Source organism: Nicotiana attenuata, unplaced genomic scaffold (genome assembly GCF_001879085.1).
Source record: "Nicotiana attenuata strain UT unplaced genomic scaffold, NIATTr2, whole genome shotgun sequence".
Taxonomy (NCBI): domain Eukaryota; kingdom Viridiplantae; phylum Streptophyta; class Magnoliopsida; order Solanales; family Solanaceae; genus Nicotiana; species Nicotiana attenuata.
Genome location: NW_017670746.1, coordinates 137,165 through 157,982, shown reverse-complemented (window position 1 = coordinate 157,982; position 20,818 = coordinate 137,165). Strand labels below are relative to the sequence as shown.

At 39.2% G+C, this 20,818-nt stretch overlaps 1 long non-coding RNA gene across 3 annotated transcripts in view; it reads left to right on the top strand.

Annotated features, from left to right (window-relative positions):
• Positions 1-4,796: 4,796 nt before the first annotated feature.
• LOC109242938 overlaps positions 4,797-20,818 on the top strand; it is a 39,615-nt gene continuing 23,593 nt past the window's right edge. For 2 of the 3 annotated variants that reach the window (XR_002070466.1, XR_002070465.1), the window contains exons 1-2: positions 4,797-5,431; positions 5,764-5,831. This is a non-coding gene — a long non-coding RNA (uncharacterized LOC109242938). Of the gene's footprint in view, positions 5,432-5,763; positions 6,048-20,818 lie in introns of those variants that run through there. The other variant, XR_002070464.1, reaches the window with a different exon arrangement.

Below are 20,818 nucleotides of genomic sequence, written 5' to 3'. Positions count from 1 at the left end.
TTTAAATTACGAATCTCAAATGAAAGCTTTTAAGTCCCCAACCTTTCCTCAATTTCACCTCCTTTCAAAACATTTAATAAGTTAACTCAATATCGCTTCTTCTCAAGACAAGCAATAAACATAATGTAACAACAATATCAACAAGGCATGATGTAAGTCTAAAAATACCCGGACATAGGCACAGCTAGTAGCTACGTACGGACTCTCGTCACCTTGTGCGTACGTAGCCCCCACAAATAGAAGCACATAATAATTTAGTTCACCTTTGGGGTTAATTCCCTCTTACAAGGTTAGAAAGGAGACTTACCTTGCTCCGAAGTTCCATAACCGGCTTCCAAGCCCTTCCGACAACTCAAACCGACGCCCAATGCTCCAAAATTAGTCAATAATGATGCAAACTCATTAATATATACTCAAATACTCATTAAAATCCTATTTACAAAAATTCTCAACTTCGCTTGAAAGGTTGATAAAATCACCCTCGGGCCCACGTGCCCGGATTCCAAAAAATTTCGAAGAAAAACTTTGTCCATGACATCACGAACTCAAATATATAATTTATTCCTAATTCCATGTCCAATTTCGTGGTCAAAATCTAATTACCAATTTCTAGGTTTTTCGTCAAAACCCCAAATTTCCACTAATTTTCATGTTTAAATCTACGTAAACTCATGTATTTAACTCAAAATTGTAAAGAAAGAACTTACCCCAATATGATTGATGGAGATGGCACTCCAATGTGCTCCAAAATCGGCTCCCATGAGCGAAAATGAAATAGAGTCAAACCCTCGTTTTTAAAGAAAACACTGCCAGCCCCGATTTTCGCACTTGCGATCACTTTACCGCTTCTGCGATTCTGCAGGTGCGGCCCAATTACCGCTTTTGCGATCTATCCCCATGCTGTCCATTTCCGCTTCTGCGACTTCCTTTCCGCAGGCACAGTCTCGCTTCTGCGGCGAGATGACTGCATCTGCCGTCTCAGCACTTCCCCACCAAACCGCATATGCGCCCCTTTGGTCGCTTCTGCGGCTCCGCACCTGCGGGACCTACGGCCAAAACCTCGCAGGTGCGGTTACACCATATGACAGCAGGCTTAGAAATCTTCATAAGGCTGAATTCAATCCATTAACCACCCGGAATCCACCCGAGGCCCCCCAGGACCCCATCCAATCACACCGACCAGTTCCAAAACATATTGCAGACCTGCTCGAGGCTTCAAATCACATCAAACGCTAAAACCATTAATCGCACTCCAATTCAAGCTTAATGAACTTTAGAACTTCAAACTTTTACATTCGATGCCGGAACCTATCAAATCACGTCAGATTGACCTCAAATTTTACACACAAGTCACATTTGACATTACGGACCTACTCCAACTTCCGGAGTTAGAATCCGACCCCGATATCAAAAAGTTCACTTTCGGTCAAACTTCTAAAAAACCTTCAAATTTCTAACTTTCGCCAAACGACTCCAAAATGACATACGGACCTTCAAATCCACTTCCGGATGCGCTCCCAATAACGGGATCATCATACAGAGCTATTCTCAGACTTGGAATTTCAAACGGACATTGATAACATTGAAATGCACTTCAACCCAAATTTATGAAATTCTTCCAAAATGCTAACTTCCACAATAGGCGCCGAAACGTTCCCGGGTCATCCAAAACCCGATCCGAACATACGCCCAAGTCCGAAATCATCATAAGAACCTGCTGGAACCTTGACATCCCGATTCCGCCGTTTACTCTAAAATCCAATCTTAGTCAATTCTTCCAACTTAAAGCTTTCGTAATAAGAATTTTCATTCTAATTCAACTCCGAACTTTCCAAAATTCAATCTCGGCCACGCGTACAAGTCATAATACCTGAAGTGAAGCTGCTCGTGGCCTCAAACCGCCGTATGACGCGCTAGAGCTCAAAACGACCGGTCGGATCGTTACATTTAACCATCTTGGATATGTGAAAAAATAAGAAGTTGAAAATCCGTTAGTTTTGAGAGGAAAATATGAACCAGTTCACTTATGATAAGGACATATTTCGGACCGAAGTTAAACGGATGTAAATTATTCTATTTCCCATAGTTGAAAGGCAAACCTGAATCAACTACTAATAAGGGCATGTGTAAGACCAAATTTAAAATAAGGACAAATTTGCTCTATTTTCCGTAATTGAGGGACATTTTTGGTCCTTTTTCCTAATTTATATAACGTCAGTGATAAAACCTAATCCCTAGCAAAATGCCACTAAATTGCAAAAGAGGAGCACATATTAAACCACAAAGTCCCTTAAGCAAAACTTTTACGAACATGGTGAAAGGCATATATTTGTAGTGATTTGTGCAATTTGAGTAACGAGTCATGTAGGTGGAGTTAATTTTGTCACACAACACACAACTGGATGACATAAATACCAAAGTCAAATAATAGAGGTATGGACAGGGATATTGGTTAGGGCTTCCCTTAATAAATTCAGCAATTATTTTTTACTTTGAAATATCTATGGCATGATCTATTACTCCCTCCCTTTTAAATTATTTATCGTGTTTCTCTTTTATATATCCTTTATGAAACATTAATTAGGAGAGGTTTTAGACTATTTTACCTTTATTTATGTCTTAAGATATGATCTCTCTTCATTGAATATTTACTCTATTTATGTGCTATATCCATTTTCAAGAATAATTACTATTACGGGCAAAATAGGAAAAATATAATTTATTTTGTATTGAACTTCTAAAATAACAAATAATTTGAGACAACTATTTATAAAAATCACGACATATAATTTGAGACGAAGGGAGTATCACTAACTTACCCATCTTACGATATATTGTGCCTTTACGACATTACCAATAAATTTAAAACCAAGGTAAATCAAGTGGCTAGAAACCATTCTTAATCATTGATTGCATTGATTGACAAAGTAAAAAGTCCTTATATTATCAGGTTATTTTTACTTCGTTCTCTTTAATTTCAGTTGTCCATTTTTTACTTTGCATTCCTTTTAAGAAATGAATGAAGTATGTATTTTACAATTTTATCCATAATAGTGATAGTATTTCCAAAAGTCTTGAAAAACGATACGGGGAATGAGTAGTTAATGATAAGGGTAAAATAGAAGAAAAAGATTTTCTTTCTCTTCATTTGGGTGGACAAGTAAAAGTGAAAATTTATTTTTAGTATAGCGGACCAGTAAAAGCAAACGGAAAAAGTATTTATTTTAAGGGAAAAGGTCCGTATTTGCTCCTCTACTATGGAATATAGTTTACATTTGTCTCTCGTTATACTTTTCGTCCAGATCCACCCCTACTATTAAGAAATTATTCAGAATTTCCCTTAGCCCTAACGTGCCTCTACTGTGTCACCCAACCCCTCTATTAATTTGTCCATGTCAGCCGCTAAATCGGCAATTCCCCCTAAAATATTAGTTACCCAATCCCCCATATTGGTAGTAGCTCCAAATTCATCTAATACAACTTTGGAGCCCATTCGAGAAGAAAAGCAAAATAGAACAAGGCCTCAATGGAACACACGACTCTGAGGCAGCACTCAAGAGCACAATTTGGCTCAATTATCAGTATATATCAATACCCATTTTATGTTCTCAAGCTTTCTCACAAAATTTTCAATGGTGGTTTTTATTTTTTTTATTTTTTCAAATTTGTGAATACTAGTGTTATTCTTCCACTTTAAAACTCCATTTTGATTTTTTACTTGATTTCAGAAGGAAACAAGATAGAAATTTCAGGTTCTTGAGTGCTTTTCAAGCTGCGAAGTCGACGACCCAAAAATGGAGGTAAAGTTTGTTCGTCACTCAAATCCAAAAGTCAGTGTTTGATTCACGATCTTAGGTTCCAAGTGACAATATTTAGTCAGTTTCCTCCATAGATAATCAACAAATTGAATTGTCACCTTCAATTTTCTGACACCCAAAAAACACACCATACAGGGTTTCGAAATTTTCACCATAAGTTCTTCAAATGAGAAGAAGAATTCGATTCATGCTTCCAAATTCGACTCGTATGAATCTTCAAAAAAAAATCACAGATTCTTCAATGGATTTTGAGGTGGAGGGTTCGAGTTTTATGACAACATTGCTAGGGTTCTATAATATTTTTTATATATTTTTGTTGAGTAGGAGTTTGTTTTGAAGCAAACTCGAATAGATTCTGCTATGGTATTTTTGAGGATATTGAATACATTTGCAAACTCATGAGACGGATATTATTGGTGGATGCTGAAGAATATGAATGACTGATTCGATGTATCCAATGTTAGTGCTGAGTTTGAGAGGTGAGCTGTTAACGCGGTTTAGGAAAGAGAGCTTGGAGGTGAGTTGTTAATACTCCTTATTAAGAATCTAGGGAGTATTATTCTAGTGGGATATACTGATCTGACAGCTAAGATGGACAAATTAACAGAGGAGTTGGCTGCCACAGTGGAAGGACTCCAGGCCGATGGTTTAATGTCTTGAGTAGCTTCATATGATGTATTATAACTTGCGCAAATGGTTGGTTTCGGTTTTCGAGCGGTTCGGGATTGATTTGGAAGAGTGATTCTCCTTTTTGAAGCTTAAGTTGTAAGAGTTGACAAAAGTTTGACTTTTGTGTAAACGACTCTGGAATGGAGTTTTGATGGTTCCAATAGCTTCGTATGGTGATCTTGGACTTAGGCGTATGATCGGATTTGAATTTGGAGGTCCGTTGGTTAGTTTGGTGCTTTTTGGCGAAAGTTGAAGGTTTGGAAGGTTGAGAGGTTTGATCGAGAGTTGACTTTGTTGATATCGGGTTCGGATTTTGGTTCCGGAAGTTGGAATAGGAGTTGTTCCATTTGGTACTTGCATGCAAAATTTGAGGTCATTCCGCGTTGGTTTGATATGGTTCGGTATGTGTTTTGAAAGTTGAAAGTTCATTAGGCTTGAATTAGAGTGTGATTTGTAGTTTTGATATTGTTTAGTGTGATTTAAGGTCTCGAGTAGATCCGTGTTATATATTGGAGTTGGTTGATGTGATTGGACGGGGTCCCCGGGGTCCCGGGTGTGTTACGGATGGGCTATGAGCCGTTCCTTCATGATTTGGAGTTGCTGGTTTTCTGATGTTCTACAGTTCATCATGTTCGCGTAAGGACGTACGCGATCGCGAAGTGTATTTTGGGTGGCTGAGGATTTACTCATCGCGTTCGCAAGTTGGTCGTCGTGCTCGTGGAGCCTGGATGGGAGATGGTCAACGTGTTGGCGTCCCTTGTGTCACGACTGGATGGGAGATGCTCAACGCGTTGGCGTCCCTTGTGTCACGATCGTGTAGGTAGAGTTGGAGGGGCGCCAGTGGATTGGCCTTCACGTTCGCGTAGGCTAGTTGAGCTGAGGGGTCGCATTCGCGGGCTTCAGACTGCGTTCGTGGAGAAGGAATTTTATCGATTTAGATTGAGGTAAATATTCATGACCCTGATTTGGTTATATTTCATGATTTCATCCTTGTTTTTATTATTTAATTGATGATTTGAATTAGAGAAAATTGAGTATTTTAGAAAAACTTTTCTAAAACATAAATTGATGATTTGAAGGCCGATTTAGGGCCGGAATCGGATCATTTTGGTATGGTTGGACTCGTATCATAATGGATATTAAGAATTTGTGAGTTTTTCGAGTTCTGCGATGCGATCCCGAGGTTGACTTTTTGGTTTTCACTAAAGATCGAATCTTTATTATCCGGAATCAATTTCTATGGCTTTTATTTATGATATTAAGTTATTTTGGCTAGATTCGAGCCGTCCGGAGGTTGTTTCATATGGGAAGGGCTTCTTAAAGTATTGATTTAGCTTCATTGAGGTAAGTATCTTGCCTAACTTTGTGTGGGGAAACTACCCCGTAGGATTTGGATTAGTTGCATTATTTGAATTATGTGGAAGGCGTGTGCATGAGGTAACGAGTGTGTACGCGTGCTTATATGTGTAAATTGACCGGTTTAGGCTCGTAGGTCACTCATATGCAATTAATCGAAGTTGGTGTTTCATGTTATATCTTTCATTATTGAGGTTATTCATCCGTTTCAATGTGTTGCTGCAATTCTTGTGTTGATTTTTTTTCCCGTACTCTTGTGTTATTGTTGTCGTTATTGGTACTCATTGTTGTTGAGCTGTGGGATATATATGGTGGTGGTATTGGTATTGTTGTTGTCACGACCCCAAAATCCCACCTAAGGTAGTCGTGATGGCACCTACTCTCTAACACTAAGTAAGCCTAACATTCAATAACTTAACAGAAATAACGAAGAAAGATAATAAAATAATCCGATAAAGCTCATAAATACTCCAAAGTGGAACATCAACAACATATTCTAAAAAACCGGTGGAACTGAATCATAAGCTCTACAGAATGTTCTAAAATATCTAATATAATACTGTGTGATAATAGGATAAACAATAGTAAAAGAAAAGAATGAAGGCGACTCCGAGGCTTGCGAGCGTCGAACAGGTATACCTTGAAGTCTCCGGAAATAACTGTACGATCACTGGCGTGTGGCACGAGCAGATGTACCTGGATCTGCACAAAAATATGCAGAAGCGTAGTGTGAAAATACCACAACGATATCCAGTAAGTATCAAGCCTAAACTCGGTAGATTAGTAATGAGGCCAGGTCAAAACACCTACTATGATAAGAATAACTTAGCAAAATATAGTGTAGTCTAATAATGGGAAGCGAGGTAAATAGATGACAATAAGGCAATACAATTATGTAAGCTAATAACAGGATTTAAGGTAATAAAGACAATAAGAAATGAACACATGATGAGAACAACAAGTAATCAAGAACGGGCAAATACAAATAAGGCAAATGAGGAAAACAACAAGAACTGTTCAATCAACAAGCCTTTTCAACATAGAATATACAAGAAAAATCACTGCTGAACTACCACGCCTCATAATTTTGTTTCACAAATCATAATCACAATCTTTCCTTATATCGCCGCGTGATCCTTATATTTAGATTTTTGAATTTTTTTTCGAAATAGCTACACGCACTTTAGCCCCCTTATGTCGCCGCGTGGCTTTAAGTAATTTTCTTACTAGCAACACATCCATAAATCCGACCTTATGCCGCCTCATACATATTAAACCCGTATCCTTATACCGCCGCGTGCGTATCAATATCACAACACAATAATAATTCACATCACAAGTGCCCATATGCCATAACTTTCCAAAATCAGCAATATTAAAGTTACCATGGCATATAGCTCACGACTCAACCACAATGTAAACAAGAATCTCAATAATAACAAATTGAATGAGAATTACTCAACAAGGAGAGATACCTCAATAATCAACAACTTCAACCTCAATGTGATAGAGGCTTTATAACTTCAACTTCAATAACTCAAAATGAATATATTCGCACAAAAGATAACTTCCAATTCAATTGTATAACATAAGTTTAACAATGAAAAAGATAGTATGAAATAGCAACTACGTCTAAATGCATGAAAATAATTCAACACGAAGAGACATAATCGAATAATAACTTCAAATGAGAAAAACTCCACAATTAAAAAGGCACATGGCAATAAGAGAGATAACAACACCGATTAAGGCATATAAAAGCATGTTTGACAATAAAAGATAGAGCATGTGATAACATCATCAAGAAAGCATGTAAGAGCAATTTAACAATGGAAGATATAACATGATATTATAATTTCTAATTCAATACATGAAAGAGCCTAAGAGTCTAATCCGTGCAAAATACAACACATAAGCCTATGTACACACTCATCACCTCGTTTACACGTCTTTCACATAATTCAAATAACACAGATCAAACCAAGCCCTAAGGGGTATTTTCCCATCCCCCTACAAAGTTAGACAAGATAATTACCTCAATAAACTAAATCAATCCACTAATAAGTCTTTCCCGCAAATATCCAGCTTCGGACTGCTGAAATTTAGCCAAAATAACTCAGTACCATAAATACAAGCCATAGGAAGCAATTTTGAATAATAAAGTTTCAATCTTTAAAGAAAATCAAAAAGTCAACTCAAAAGTAAATCCCGGGCTCGCACCTCGTAACCAGACCAAACTTTTAAAATCCAAACACCCATTATGATACGAGTCTAATCATACCAAAATTATCTAATTCCGACCTCAAATCAACCTTCAAATCCTCAATTTATGGTTTCGGAAAGTTTTTATAAAACTCCCTAATTTTTCAAACTTAAATCACTAATTAAATGATAAAAATCATGATGGAACCATGATTAATGAGCAAAACTGAGTCAAAAACACTTACTCCAATCCAATCCTTGAAAATCCCCTCAAAATTCGCCAAAAATCGAGCTCTCTAACGCAAAATATGGAAAACAAAATAAACCCTCAATTCCACCATTTTTCTGCCCAACGATGTCCGCTTTTGCGGTTAAATTGCCGTATCTGCGACTCTGCATCTAGGAAAAATTCATCACAGATGCGGCTTCGACTTAAGCCTAGAACTTCCGCTTCTACGAACCCATACGCGCTTCTGCGCGTCCACTTCTGCGCAAAAATGATCGCACCTACGATCCTAAGCCAACAAACCAAACACCGCTTCTGCGGAAGAAATCCGAATCTGTGGTTGCGCACCTGTGCAAGATCATCCGCACCTGCGGACCCAGCTTCCTAGCCCAAATCTCGCATATGCGGCTCAGATGGCTCTTCTGCAGTGCTGCACCTCCGACCCAAATTGCGCAAGTGCGAATGCACCAGACTTCAGCACGCATAAAAATCCTCCAAGTCCAAAAAGAATCCGGATTCAATCTGTATCACACGTGGGGCTCCCGAGACCCCGTCCGGACATACCAAAAAGTTTTATAATACAACACAAACCTACTCGAGGCCTTAAATCACATCAAACAACATCAAATCTATGAATCACACCCCAACTCAAGTCTATTGAATAAATGAACATTTAACTTCTAAAACTAATGCCTAATCATATCAAACTAACTCCGAGTTACCTCAAATTTTGTAGGCAAGTCCCAAATGGCACAACGGACCTATACCAACTCCTGGAACCACAATCCGAACCCCGTATCAATAAAGTTAACCCTTGGTCAAACCTCACAACCTTCCAAACCTTCAACTTCCAACTTTCGCCAAAAAGCCTCAAACCAACCTACAGACCTCCAAATCAATCCGGACATATGCCTAAGTCCAAAATCACCATACGAAGCTATCAGATGTTAGTAATACTGTATTCAAAATCAAAAAAATCAGAGAAACAAACAAATTCAATAAACAAATGGTAAAATAATTCCGAGCCCACTGAATGCACAATGTGTCCTTAATGAATTTAATCCCCTCATTGTTGCCCAAGGTTATGGATTAATTCCTCCCAGAATAGAACGGAATAACTATTCTGTGATAGCGACACTACAAATCACAGAACTTCAGCGAACTCAACAAACGGAGCAAATCACACTTGACACTTACGTTTATTTGGAAAATAATGCGACAATGTAGATAAGTGGGGAAAAGTTTTCAGATTTTTCATATGTGAAAAATGAGGCCAAGCCTCTAATTTTATAGACAATGAAAGGGTGAGATGAAGAGGGGCAATCCAAGAGGTGCATTTCCCATTCAACCCATTAATAAAAATGCAACAATCCCCCACATGAATGGGGAATGGACATATATGAAAAAAACATGCATGAAAATACTGTGTGATTCGCAAGTAAGGATTAATTGCATCTGGATAAGTAGGTTTCCCTTTGAATGTTCTGTAGTGAACTTATGCCGGATATACTCGGTCAATCGGTAGATTTGATATCTTTAAACCGTCGAGCTTTGGTGTATACCTAGAGTAACAAAAGTCACACGACCTATCCTTAACCGTCTTTGGTTCTCACGGTTGTGTTCGTTTCAGCCATGAACACCGCCTGGTTTCATGAGTGCTTAGAGAATGGGCCTTTACTTTTATTCCCCTTAAAGCGGCTTACACTTCACACTCACATAGGTGATTTGTAAACGTGTAATCCTATAGACACACTATCTGGTCATATCCTGCCATACTTAGCAAATCATTAAAAAGCTTTAAGCTTTATTGACTCATCAAAAAGCCTTAATGCTTTACCTTGATTTCTGAACATTGTCTTCATCAAGAGAATGGGTTGAGTTATTTGACAATGTTGAACCGTCATTCATAACTTTGTTTGATCTCTTTCTAGCTCTTGGGATCTCCAGTCTGCTAGGTAGAGTTACCGCCGTGGTGACTTGTCCTAGGCCTTAGCCCCATTCCCTTCGATGAATTTTCAATTGGCTCTCTAGATAGGCATTTTGTAAGTGGATCCAACATTTATCTCTTGACTTTACTTAGTCAATCGTGATAACATCACTAGAGAATAGTTGTCTAATGTAATTGTGTCTCCGTTCGAATGTGACGAGATTTTCCGTTATACATAACGCTCCCTGCCCTGCCTATTACCGCTTGACTATCACAATGTATACATATGGAATATTTTTCGAGAAATTCCGGAGCCATTCAACTTCTTCACCGGCCTTGTCTAAGGCTATAAACTCAGCCTCCACTATATAGCGGTCAATGCACATTTGTTTAGACGATTTCCAAGACATCGCTCATCCACCGACTGTTTAGAATCGGTTTACGCGGTGATCTAATTTGCATCACTATACCCCTCTATTATCGTGGGATACTGTATTGTAAAGCATAATTTGGAGTATATTTCAAATACTTCAAAACTCGTTTCATTGTCATGAAAGTTCAATGCAAACTTTCTTATGTCGTAGACTAATACGTCTTGACTTTCGATTGCATATCAGATTATTGACTACGCTTAATGTAGTAATAGTATATTATAACAATAATTGGAATGATTGGCATCTGTTGTGGCCATAACCTTTTAATATATAACACATTTCGCAATCATTTCGTCATTTTCAAGTATTTTTATGCTATTTATTCATACGTCTATATGATATGCAAATTATAGCACCTTCATTCATGAAATAACTTCAACTTGGAATGGATTTTGGTCATGTTCATTGGTTGGTTCACCTCATTATAGACCAACATATTAATATATTTGTTCATGAACGGTCATGTTTATACAAATATGTAAATGCACTTTTCATGAAAAGTTGCAGAATTCCAGGTAACACCCTTTCATAAAAGAGCTAAACATTATAATGTTCAGGAAAGAACAAATCATTTCTGGAAAGGCACGTAAATAACTTTCAAATTTGAAGTTTCATCACTAGTCATCATTAAGACTGAACAAGTAATGAATTCACCGACTACCATATCAATATCCCTAAGGATTCGTGGGGTTCGAAGAATCATATCATCTAGTTCTTCTAGATAATATATACATCACGTCTAACATTAGCTTTTGTTATGCATAAGCTAAATGCCCCCACATTTCACATATTTCGTGTGCCTTTCTATCAACATATGATCCATATATAAACAAATAATGACTACATAACTTAGAGTATTCTTAATGTAAATTCACTAGTCTGAAACCATTTGACAATATTTTCTAGTCAAATTTCGCATGCCATTGTTTGGGTGCTTGTTTTAGTCCATAAAGTGACATAACAAGTCGACTCACTTTCTTTTCTTTTCCAGGAACCACGAACTTTTTAGGTTGTTCCATATAAATTTCTTCCTCCAAATATCCATTTAAGAAGGTTGACTTTATGTTCATCTGATGGATTTAAAAGCCATACACGACGGCTAACGCTATTACCATCCGAATAGATGTAATTCTCGTTACACCGTGAGCATGTGTCAAAGTAATCAAGACCTTCTTGTTGTTTTAATCCTTAATTAATCTTGCCTTATATTTGTCAATAGTACCATCTCTTGAAAATCCATTTGGAACGCAATGGTGCGTTCCCTAGAGTAAGATCAACTAACTCCCAAGTAAGGTTATTTAATATGGATTCTATCTCATTATTAACTGCTTCTTTTTGAGGAAGGCATAATTTATTTCAAAGTTTGAAGCTCATTTTCCGACAAGAATGTCAGAAGATCTGATCCAATGAAAGTAGTTATCCTTTGACGTTTACTACATCTTGGATTCACCTCTATAGGTATACTTTCCTTTGCTTCTTCCCGAAGACGATTAGATATTTCATTAGACGACTCACATTCCTTTTTATACAGATAAATATTCTTAAAGAATTCAACATTATCTGATTCTATTACCGTATTAATATGAATGTCGGGATTTTTTTGATTTATGAATCAGAAAACAATATGCCTTACTATTTGTTGCATATCTTATTAAAACGGAATCAACGGTGTTCGATCTGATTTTTATCCTTTTGGGTTTAAGAACTCACACTTTACCCAAATACTTCCCCACACTTGGAAATATTTCAAGTTGGATTTTCTTCCTTTCTATTTTTCATATGGAATGGATTGTGTCTTGCTAGGGAACGCGAATGAGTATTCGGTTAGCTGTAAATAGTTTCCCCCACAAGTTCTGGAGTGAACCAGAACTTTCCAACAAAGCATTCATCATTTTATTTACTAATCGATTCTTTCTTTCCACAATCTCATTCGATTGGGGAGTGTATGTGGTCGTTGTTTGATGAATAACACCATCTTCCAAACATATTTCTTCAAAGGAAGATTCATATTTGCCGCCCCTATTATTTTGTAGAGCCAACCACATGAACTCTTGTTTGTGTCACGATAGAGCCAGATTAATAAATGGTGAAGTTTTTAATCTTCAAACCAATATGACATTTCGAATTAATAAATGCCGCGCCCCCTTTTTCCTCGCGGAGTCCGGGTTTCGACATTCATTGGGAACAACTCGTTTCCTTTTGGGAATTGGGTATTTAAAGAGTCGCCACCTAACGGATTAAGGTGCGTTAGGGAACCTAGAGAAATTAACTCATATAACTAGTTGCATTACCAGAGATTAGGGTAATGGCTCGAAATAACCTTGAAGGGAAGGTTTTAGGCACCCCTCGCGGTCCACAACGGTGGGTCCCAACCGAACTCAATTATGTGAATTAGTCATTTAAGAGATAGGCAGTCTAAGCACACATTTGCAAATAAAGGAAGTTTAGGCAGTCTAAGCACACATATGCAAATAAAGAAAGTTTAGGCAGTCTAAGCACACATATGTGAATAAAGGAAGTTAGGCAGTCTAAGCACACATATGTGAATAAATGAGGGAAGTCCTAGGTTTGTTAGCCTATAGGATCACATCTGTATAATACCCGGCAAGCCTTCCCCAAACAGAGGGGTTACACGTGGCATTAGCGCATATGTCATCATATCCTTTTTACTACCCATTACCCTCCCCTTAGCGGTTATATAAGCGAGTTTAATTAATGAACTCTAAGCGTGCTTTACCTGTCCCTTCGTTGTGGTCCTGGAGGTGTTTAGGACCTCTAAATTTAGGCAGTACTAGACCCTCCTAAGGTGTTTAAAAGGTAAAATCTAAGCGACGACAAATAACATATAGGACTGTCAAATAGGGAAGCAATTAAGGGGATCATGTTTACCTCCACACATAAACAAATAAGTAGCACGTCTCAAACAGCAGATTTTAAAGAATTTCAGAAGGTCCTAGAACAGGATATCTAGGTAAGCATCACAAACATAGAATATGCAGCATTGTTTTAAAGCGAAGTGATATAGCGTGATAAGTTTGCCTACTAATTTTAGAACCTGTTAAACCTGGGCAATTTTACAAACACAACACCATTTCGCAGTTTTTGTGAAACCCTTAATTACCTAAGGCTTGCCTAGGCGTGAATCTATTATACCCCTATAAACATGCTGCCTAAAACAGAATTCTGGGAATTAGTCAAATAGCTTGAGTTTACTAAATCCTATAGGCATGCCGGTCTAGGTGCTAAATGTTACAAAAAGCTGATTTCATGCATGTTTATACTAGGACATGATATCATTGTGTTGGGGCTGTCTTTAAACCTCTTTATAGATAATTATTCATTTAAGCGACATAGATACGATTAAAGCAAATGCAAATAGAGTCCTAAGGCAGGATTTCTAATGCAAAGAGAGGAATGGTCACTTTATTAAGCATGATTACAACGGTGACTTTAACAACGGATTTCCGGGTGATTATGACTTGTGCAGAAACATAGTTTTCGTTATAATAGAATGATGAGCCTATAACATGTTTTCTAATAGGCAAAATCAGTAAACATGATTATCCTAAGGCAGGATATCTAATGCACAGATTTATGGCATGGTTTTTAATACAAATAGGCATAGCAAACCTAGAGGCATGATATCTATTGCATAATATAAACCTAAAACATGATTTCTATTGCAAATCAACATAATATAAACCTAAAGCATGGTTTCTACTGCAAATCAACATATATATAAACCTAAAGCATGATTTCTACCCGGTTTCCCCACAAAATCGTATAGGAACCCTCCCCTTTTTACTAATTACCCCAATATCTGTTTACAAAGAATATTCTTACAGACCAGGATCGAATGAATTACATAAATAAATGTAAACTATACTATTTGGAGCCTGAATTATGCCCAAAGTAAACCTGGGGATGCCAGGCCTTCAAAAGCAGTCTCAGATGCCAAGAGTCTCACAACCAATAGTGTGTCCTGGTGTGTCAAAGTTCCCTAAGGACCTCAATGATCTCGGGCAGTGCTCACACCAAGACCTTTTCTCAAATAGAGTATTGGTTATGTGTAGTGTGGAAGGGCCAGCCCCAGTGTTCCAGAGTTCAGAGGAATCTCATGGATTCCTAAGCAGTACACACACTGGAGGGGCAGAACATAATAGTCTAAGATTAAAGTGAGAGTGCTTGACATAGTTTTGAAAGACTTAGTAAAACAGTATAGAGACAATTTTTGAAGTGAAAAGATTTTCAGGAATAGAAACAGTTTTCAGGAAGATGCTAGAGGTCAAAACAGTCTTGAAATCAATTCTGAAAAGAACAGACATACAGTCGCACAAACTTAGAGTGCTCAGACTCACAATCACTCAGCAATCATCTTTACAAACAGGGGTCAAGGGGGTTGGGAACATAGAGAGCTCAAACACCTAAACGGAGTCTAGGGAGCATATGGAGCAACAACTGTACATAACAAATAGGAATCTACTAGTTCAGAGACTTAACAAGTTAGTCATGATAAGAAGCAATTAAGACATAGGCATAGAATGTAGTGAAATAGTCATGTTGAAGACAAAATGCATACTAACTAGGATCAACCAAGTACATTAGACAACTAAGTTATCGACATGAACACACCAATTAAAGAGAGTAAACAGAGACTAAATAAACATGTTGGCCAGGTATCAAACATACAAGTGAGACCTAGACATACCGATTGCATATTTGAACAAAGGGGAACAAAATTTAGACATGCTGAGTAAAGCAGTAAACAGGAAGATAAAGTAAATACATAGCAAATCGAACTAGTGCAAAACATGGAACACATAGAGTTCGAGTTTCAGAATTGAACTGGAGACATACCAGTTAGAGAAGCAAAGTGCAGAATGTAAAGCAAGTGTAATCTCACTGTCTAGCCTTGGCTTTCAGCTGGCTAGACCAACAGTTAGCAGAAGTAACAGAGAAAAAGAGAGAGTTTGAGTGTGCGTGTGTGTATTCTGAACTTAGTTCGTGTGTTGAGAGGTAGAATAAAAGTGTTTATATAGCAATATAGGAGTGGAACAAAAGAATCATCATTCAGTCAATTAAAGAAGTCACAGAATCCAATCACATAAGGGAGTTCAGAATAGACTCCTTTAATTAAGGGTAATTGATCAAACGGTAATAATAGGGGACTAATTAAGGAAAGAATCTCAAATATACCATGTAAAGGAATCAGTAAGAATCTGCAATTATACAGGCAATCAGATAAGGCAGGGATGACCAATTAAGGTCGTAAACAAGGAAACAACAAGAATTATGCACACGGATCTCTACCAGAGCAAATCAATCAACCAAACTTTCAAAAATAATACTGATTTCTGGAAAGAGATATCAACTTCCATAAATAGAAAAATGGACTAAGTAAAACATCACAGAAACATAAAAATTAGTTAGAAACACAGATTCTAGCCCTAATAGAGATTTATTAGGGCAAAAACCACAGAATAATGGATTCGACAACGAAAAAATATTTAAGTCCAGGAAATAGAGCAAGGTAACACAGAAAGTACCCAGAATCGAAGCAAAGATTGGAAAAATCAGTATATTACGCAGAATCAACTAGGGTTTGAATACTCTTGTAAAAATCAGTCAAGAAGGTGAAAGAATAATTAATTAAACACTTAGAAGTCAGAAAGACCTTTGAAAAATAATTTGGGATGAACCCTAGTTTAGGATGAGCGATAAAAGTCAGAATAATTAATTTACACAGAAATTTTAAAGGAAAACACATAAGCGCTCGAATCACCCCAGATCTATACAGATCTGAGAAGGATCGACAGTAACAGAGTAGGGTTTTTCAGAAAAGTAGTAGAGATGAGAGAATAGGTCAAGAACCCATAGATTCATAACAAAATAAAGAGAATTTCTTACTCACGGTCAAAAAATGGCCTTAGACAGGCTAATAAACAAAGTTTCAAACCAGAACCAGCTAGGTTCTTTGAGATCTTCTCAAGGATCCAAGAAATCAAAGAGCCATGGCGTGTAGAAGGCCAGGGCTGGTTGGAGAAGCCATGGAAGCCTCATAAGGTGGACATTTATGCCGGTGACGTCGCTTAGATTAGGGTTAGGTCGAGAGAGTTTTAGAGAAAAGGGAGATGATGAAGGCCGGCGAGGGAGAGAATGAGAGGGCTTGGGGGGGGGGGTCATTTAGGTTTAATTAAGGTAAGGGAAATGTGGACCGTTGATCTGAGTGATCAACACAAATTTAGCCTCATGCAAATGGAGACAGAGCTTAGTCTCATGCAAGATTCGGGACAGGGCTTTGTCTCATGCAAATGGAAGGCAGAGCTTAGCCTTATGCAGATATGGAGGCAGGGCTTAGCCTCATGTAGGGTTCGGGACAGGGCTTAGTCCCATGCAAATGGAAGGCAGTTCTTAGCCTTATGCAAAAATGGAGGAAGGGCTTAGCCTCATGCAAGATTCGAGACAGGGCTTAGTCCCACGCAGATGGAAGGTAGAGCTTAGCCTTATGCAGATATGGAGGCAAGGCTTAGCCTCATGCAGATATGGAGGCAGGGCTTAGCCTCATACATATGGAGACAAAGCTTAGTCTCATGCAAGATTCGGGACAGGGCTTAGTCCCATGAAAATGGAAGGCAGAGCTTAGCCTTATGCAGATATGGAGGCAGGGCTTAGCCTCATGCAAGATTCGGGACAGGGCTTAGTCCCATACAAATGGAAGGCAGTGCTTAGCCTAATGCAAAAATGGAGGCAGGGCTTAGCCTTATGCAAGATTCGGGACAAGGCTTAGTCTCATGCAAATGGAAGGCAGTGCTTAGCCTTATGCAAATATGGAGGCAGGGCTTAGCCTCATGCAAGATTGGAGACAGAGCTTAGTCTCATGCAAGATGCGGGATAGGGCTTGGTCCCATGGAAGGCAGAGCTTAGCCTTATGCAAATATGGAGGCAGGGCTTAGCCTCATGCAAGATGGAGACAGGGCTTAGTCTCATGCAAAGAGAAGGCAGTGCTTAGCCTTATGCAAATATGGAGGCAAGGCTTAGCCTCATGCAGATATGGAGGCAGGGCTTAGCCTCATACATATGGAGACAAAGCTTAGTCTCATGCAAGATTCGGGACAGGGCTTAGTCCCATGAAAATGGAAGGCAGAGCTTAGCCTTATGCAGATATGGAGGCAGGGCTTAGCCTCATGCAAGATTCGGGACAGGGCTTAGTCCCATACAAATGGAAGGCAGTGCTTAGCCTAATGCAAAAATGGAGGCAGGGCTTAGCCTTATGCAAGATTCGGGACAAGGCTTAGTCTCATGCAAATGGAAGGCAGTGCTTAGCCTTATGCAAAAATGGAGGCAGGGCTTAGCCTCATACAAGATTCAGGATAGGGCTTAGTCCCATGCAAATGGAAAGCAGTGCTTAGCCTTATGCAAAAATGGAGGCAGGGCTTAGCCTCATGCAAGATTCGGGACAAGGCTTAGTCTCATGCAAAGAGAAGGCAGTGCTTAGCCTTATGCAAATATGGAGGCAGGGCTTAGCCTCATGCAAGATTGGAGACAGAGCTTAGTCCCATANGGGCTAGCCTCATGCAGATGGAGACAGAGCTTAGCTCATGAAGATGCGGGATAGGGCTTGGTCCCATGGAAGGCAGAGCTTAGCCTTATGCAAATATGGAGGCAGGGCTTAGCCTTATGCGAGATGGAGATAGGGCTTAGTCTCATGCAAAGAGAAGGCAGTGCTTAGCCTTATGCAAATATGGAGGTAGGGCTTAGCCTCATGCAAGATGGAGACATGGCTTAGCCTCATGCAAGATGTGGGACGGAGCTTAGTCCCATGCAAAGAACAGGTAGGAAATAAGAGGAGAATATTTCTTAGCTGGAGATATATTCGGTGTCTGGTTGCCCAATTGATAGTGATTTTGCTGCGTGTATATGTTTGCGAATGCTACTATTACGTCAGATGTGCCTGCGCTCAAAGAAAAATTGTAAGTTTTGTAAGGGGAGGTTGGTTCGTGTCTTCGTCTGCTGGCTTTGCTCCTCCATTCTGGAGGCCTTGTTTGAGTTTCCCTGGGTAACACCTGGCTGTTACAGAAATAGAGTTTTCGAAAATATGCAATTATTGATGAAAATAGAGTTATTTTAGAAAACATAGTGAAATATCAAGTAATTCTAGATGAACTAGTGACTATGACATATTTCAGAGACATTGCAGCTTTCTTGTGTTAGAATTTTGAGGGTCCTCCTCAAAATTCTGCCCCAGTTTGGTAGATGATCCTTCGGCCATTTGCGAATGACGAAACTTGTTGAACCTTCTTCGGAATTTTGAGAATCCTTCTCAAAATTCTGCCCCGTTTCCTTAACTAATTTCTGGCTTTCTGGCATGCGATGGCGTCGGCTGGACTTGCTCTGGAATTTTGAGGGTCCTCCTTAAAATTCTGCCCCAGTTTCGGGTTCTGGGGGAAATAAAAATTTTAATATGATATGACCTAACCCACAAGGCTGCCTATGTATCCCCTCTTAAACGGGAATCAGGTCAAGCGTAGTTCAATTACATCATATGAAGAAATGTTAGTCTAAACATAGTATCTCTTGACCGCGTCTGAATTGATTGGTTTTGGCCAAACTTCTCCATCCATTTCTGCAAGTATGAGTGCTCCTCCTGTTAGCACCCTGTGAACCATGTAGGGACCTTGCCAGTTGGGAGAGAATTTCCCTTTGGCTTCATCTTGATGTGGGAAGATCTTCTTCAGCACCAGCTGTCCTGGTGCAAACTGTCTTGGTTTGACCCTTTTGTTAAAAGGCTCTGGACATTCTGTTCTGATAAAGCTGACCGTGACATACTTCATTCATTCTTTTTCCATCTATATGGGACAATTGCTCATAGCAGCTCCTTATCCATTCTGCATCACTGAGTTCGACTTCCTATATAATCCTTAAAGAAGGAATCTTTACCTCGGCTGGGATGACAGCTTCGGTACCATAAACCAGTAAGTAGGGAGTTGCCCCAGTTGATGTGCGGACTGTAGTGTGGTATCCCAACAGGGCAAAGGGTAACTTCTCGTGCCATTGTTTGTGGTTTTCTACCATCTTCCTTAGTATCTTCTTGATGTTCTTGTTGGCGGCTTCTACGACTCCATTCATCTGAGGTTTGTATGCTGTGGAGTTCTTGTGCTTGATTTTAAAAGTCTCACACATGGTCTTCATCAGATCACTGTTGATATTGGAGGCATTGTCAGTGATGATTGATTCGAGGACCCCGAACCGACAAACAAAACAATCGCGGACAAAATCTGCTACGACCTTCTTAGTTACTGCCTTACTGCTTTGACCCATTTGGTGAAGTAATCTATAGCTACCAAGATGAACTGATGCCCATTTGAGGCGGTGGGCTCGATTGGACCAATGACATCCATTCCCCAGGCGGCGAATGGCCAAGGTGAGCTTGTTGCATTGAGTTCATTTGGCGGCACTTTTATCATCGGTATGTACTTGACATTGGTAGCATTTTCGGACATACTAGACGCAGTCTGTCTCCATGGTCATCCAGAAATAACCGGCTCTAAGTATCTTCTTGGCCAAGACAAAGCCATTCATACGCGGGCCGCAGGTCCCACCATGTATCTCCTCAAGTAGCTTAGAAGCCTCTTTTGCGTCGACACACCTTAGCAATCCCAAATCAGGAGTTCTTCTGTACAAGTTTCCTCCGCTATGGAAGAAGTGATTGGACAACCTCCGAAGTGTGCCTTTCTGAGTATGGTTCGCATGCTCCGGGTATTCTCCCTTTGCCAAGTACTCTCTGATGTCGTGGAACCAAGGTCTTCCATCTGTCTCCTCCTCAACATGAGCGCAGTAAGCTGGTTGATTATGAATTCTCACTGGGACGGGATCAATGAAATTTTTGTCTGGATGTTGTATCATGGATGACAAAGTGGCCAATGCATTGGCAAACTCGTTTTGAATTCTGGGAACATGTCGAAACTCTATCTTCGTGAACCTCTTTCTCAATTCCTGTACATGGTGCAGATATGGAAATATCTTGGAATTCTTGTTGGCCTATTCTCCATGTACCTGGTGCACAAGAAGATCTGAATCACCGATTACCAGTAACTCCTGTATATTCATATCGAAGGCCAGATTGAGCCCCATGATGCAAGCCTCATATTCCGCCATGTTATTGGTGCATGGAAACCTAAGCTTCGCG